The following is a 4,828-nucleotide window of genomic DNA, read 5'->3' on the forward strand; positions in this document are numbered from 1 at the left end:
TAAAACAAGTCCCTGCACTTCACCAGACTGACCTCTTTACCTTCAAAAGATCATAACTTGCGCTAGAGATGTCCAAATGACATGATTTCAGCGGCGTTGGAAAGCTGAGATCCAAGGATTTTCAATAATATATAATAGTTTATAATGGGCATTCATTTTGAGGACGCAACAGACCAATCATTCAGCGAGCAAGGTTTCCCAAACCTTCACAAGCACAAAATGCCACTTCAATGACACTCCACATTGGGCAACTTCCAAATACTACCATTCCTTCATTTATTCTTCAATATTTCAAGCTTCTATGAAGAGAATTAAAAGTTCACAAGCCCAAGTCAAGTCACAATTAACAATCATTCAAGGCCACAAGAATCATCTAGAAGTAATTGGGAAATTTGCATTTAATTGTAATTTCATTTGAATTTGTAATTTAGGTAGCTTATAAATAGGGCCTTAGATTCATCATTTTACATACACCATGGAGGGGTGGAGGTGACTCCACTCCCTTTTCACTCTCATTCTCTTCTCTTCTTCCATTTTCTTTCATACACACTTTTGTAAATATTTTTGCTATAATGAGTTTCTAATTTCCAACATTGGAAAAGAGAGCTCTATTGCAATTTAATGGGTTGATTTATTTTCATTCTTCATCTTCAATTCTTCTTTTATTGCTTCTTTAGAGAGGGTCTTTGTGCTTCAAAGATCTAATTACTATCGAAAGAGGGATTAGATCTATTTGAATTCTATGATGAACTTGAGAAATGAGTCATAGAATTTAGTTTGAGGCTCTTCTCTCACAACTCTCTTGATTGATAATTCTTAGCTTGATATATGAGATATAATCACTTTGAATTAAGATCTTGAGGGTTGTGTGTGATGACAAGTCATCTTAGCCTAGTTTCACTAGTCTTTTTCTTTTTATTTTATTAGGTTTTATGCACTTTCTTGCATTGTAAGTAAGTAATTTGGAGTGGAATTGCATGGTTTCTTTGAATCAATCAACCACCCTTTAATTGACACAAAATCATGAAGTTTAAGCTAAAATTAATTGAATTATGAATGAACTTCAAATCTTGTGAATTTTGTGATACTTTGATTGGTTGTTTTGATTACTTGTAGGTGAAGAAAGAAGAAAATAAGAAAAGCGTGGCATAAGGAATGTGTCCAAAGGAAGCAAAAAGCGTGCCAACATTAAGGAAGAAGGAAAGCTAAGTTGAGAAAGCAACCTGAGCTTCACAAGAAAAAATGGGAGAGAGCAAGGCACAAAGCTCAGTTCACTTAGTGAACTAAGCACTAAAGAAAGCAAGGAAATGACATAAAGCTCAGTTCACTAAGTGAGCTTTATCGGGCTCCTTCAAGAATTAATTCAAAGCAAAAATCCCATAAATGAAGCCACCAAGTTTTGAACTCATGAACTAAAGGAAGCAAGGAATGCTCCTTTCAAGGAAATTGAGAAGAAATTAGCCAAAATGCTTCCTCCAAGGTTCGAATAAGGGATCTCTCACTACCAAGCTTGCAAGGAAAATAAACCAAGGTGGGTAGGCTAGGACTCGAACCTGGGAACTCCATGGAGACAAGGGAGGAGCGCCACTTTTATTGCAAAGAAAATAAGCCAAGATGGCTCTCCCAAGGTTCGAACCAGGAAACTCCATGAAAAGTAATGGAGGAGCGTCCACTCTTCCAAGGGAATTTGTATCCATTTGCTTCCACCAGGATTTGAACCTGGGAGCTTGAAGTCCAAAGCAAGGCGCCACAAATGGGGAGCTTTGTTGGTTTTCCCAACTGAGCAGTATTCTTCCCCTATTCCCCACATTTTGACGCAACAAAAAACACCAAAGAGCAAGCCTAGCGCGCAATTAACATGGCCAAGGCTGGACGCACCAAATCACACAAGCAAGGCAACATTTGGGCGCTCAGTTTGGTATTTGAACTGAGCCGTCCCATGGGAGGTGCACTTGGGCCAAAATTCTCTAAAAATCCAATTTAATTCATTTCTTCACCAAATTTGAGAGCCCATCCAAATTCTAAAATCCAAGAGTAGAAAGTGTATAAATAGGAGCTAGTTTAATTTAGTAAGGACTTTTGAACCTTCTTTTTTACACACCTTTTACTTACTTTTGAATTTTCTTTTAGTTTGTAATTGGGAGCTGAGTTCTTGGAGAATTGGGAAGGAGAATTGATCTCTCTTCTTTGTTCTTGCTTGAGCACTCTTTAATTTTCTTGCTTTGGATCTTGGGTGGAGAATTGAAGAATTTCTGTTTCAATCTCACCTTGAGATCTCTTGTTTACTTTCTCTGCATAATTGAATTTCCATTTCTGTTTACTGCTTCATTCTTCTACTCTTTCTGCAATTTATTTTTCTTTATTTCTGTTGCAATTGTTCTTGTTGGATTAAGGAAGGATTTGAGATCTAGACTTGTTTTCTAGTCTCTTCCACCCCTGAGATCTTCAACCTCTTTTAATTTGCTACAATTAAGCACAAGTCATTTTCTGTTTTATTTTTCAAAGCATTTTACTCTTCTGTTTGAGATCTACTTCAATTCAATTCATCTTTTGCCTTTCTGTTTATTGCAATTTACTTTTGCTTGTTTAAATTTTGCAATCCCAATTCCCAATTCCTTTTATAATTCAAGCAATTTACATTTCTTGCACTTTAAGTTTCAGTCATTTACATTTCTTGCAATCTAAGCTTCTGCAATTTAAATTACTTGTTCTTTAAAATTCAGCACTTTTACCTCTTGTTCTCTTTAATTTACTGCAATTCTTCCCTCTCCCTTTACAATTCATGCAATATAGTTTCTGCAAATTACAAACCCCTCAACCAATACTTGATTCGCTTGACTAAATCAACCACTAAGCTAAAATTGCTCAATCCTTCAATCCCTGTGGGATCAACCTCACTCATGTGAGTTATTATTACTTGATGCGACCCGGTACACTTGCCGGTGAGTTTTGTGTTGAATCGTTTTCCACACATCAAGTTTTTGGCGCCGTTGCCGGGGATTGAAATAGATTGACAATGATTAAGTGAGGTGGTAGTTTAGATCAAGCATTTTCTTTCTTATTTTTTACTAACATACTAACTGTTTGATGATTTGCCTCTATTAACACACTAACAGTTTAAAATTTTGTCTCAACTAACTGCACTCAATTTTCAAAAAGTATCAATGTGTGTTCCTTGTATTGGTTTGCATGTCACAGGAAAGAAGAGAGGTTCCAAATTCTGAGGGTCAAGACGAACAGACTATCAGAAGGTTGAGAAGAGAAGTCAAAGGGAAGGCTATCATTGGAGAAGAAGTCTCTGGGGAAGAAGAATATCATGTCATGAAGCCATAACTCATTACACTAATCAAGAACAAGTGTTCCTATGGCGGAAATCCATTGGAGGATCCTAAACAGCACATATCCACTTTTCTGAAGACTTGTGGTGCTGTCAAACCCGATGGTATAGATCATGACACCTATAAGCTCTTGTTATTCCCCTTCTCACTAAGGGATGAAGCTGCACAATGGCTTGAAACCTTTTCCCAAGGAAGTATCACTAGTTGGGATGATTTGGTTACCAAGTTTCTAGCCAAATTCTCTTCATCCCGACAGATCATCAAGCTGAAAGAAGGGGTACATCCATTCACACAAGGAGAAGAAGAACCACTCTTCAAGGCATGGGAAAGATACAAGAAAGCAAATGACAAAGTGGGTTTCCAAGCTTTCTATGAAGGATTAACCCCAGAAACAAGAAAAGCGGTGGACTACTTCTCAGAAGACCTACTCAAAGCGACAACAACTGCCCAAGAAACTACAAATTTCAATGACAAAGGAGTCAACAACCAACACTCATTTGAGAAACCATAAAATGCAATTTCAGAAAAAGAAGTGATGAATCTTGAAGGAGTGAATGCAGTCATGAACCTGAACAAATAAATGCACCATCAAACCCAGCAACACATGGAGCTGAGAGCGAGAAAAGTTGATTGCCTGCGTTCTGCTGCAGTGAATGCACAATTTCCACCATGGAGGCCCCATTCTTATCTGAGAACGGGGGAGTATCAACATCAAGAACAAAGAGGTTTCAACCAGAGCAAATCCATGACCACAAACAACCAACGTCACTCATCCAATAATGCCAATCAAAACCAATACTCACAAAATATGCACTCCCAGCCTCATAACAACTCACAAAATCACCAGAACACCTCTATAACACCCACATCTTATTCGCACAATACCTATGCAATTCCTTCACAAGGTTTCCCACACCAACCAGTTCATCTCATACATTTACAACTTTTTTAGATAATCTCGGACTTGGAAATGATGATAGAGAAACTCATGGAAGTTCAAGTCCATGAGACCAAAAACCATATGGATGCACATAAGAAGCTTGAAGAACACATACTGCTATTGGCTCAGCATTTTTCAAAAACAACCAAGAAGGAGGAAATCCCTCTCAACATCACTGAAGACAAACCAAATAACAACGAAAATGCTGCAAAAAGGGAAGAATGGAAAAAGATCATAGAGGAAAATAAGAAAACCTTGGACAAAGAAAGTACCAGCCATGAAAAACACAACAAGGAAGTTGATAAACCCCATTTTTAGGGTTTATCTTGTACTGAATTTAGGGTATTCTGATAACCTTTTCTCGCATTTAACCTATGAATTGGCATGGTTTTGTAATCTCTCCCGTATTTGTGCTTAATTGTAAAAATATGCTTTTAAGCCTTATTTTGATGAATTCTAGTTCCTCTTTGATTCCATAAGATGCCTTGATGTGTTTGCTAGTAATTTCAGGATGAAATAGGTTAGGCATGGATCAAGGGAGCAAGGAAGA

This window comes from Arachis stenosperma, chromosome 1 (genome assembly GCF_014773155.1).
Source record: "Arachis stenosperma cultivar V10309 chromosome 1, arast.V10309.gnm1.PFL2, whole genome shotgun sequence".
NCBI classification, from domain to species: Eukaryota; Viridiplantae; Streptophyta; class Magnoliopsida; order Fabales; family Fabaceae; genus Arachis; species Arachis stenosperma.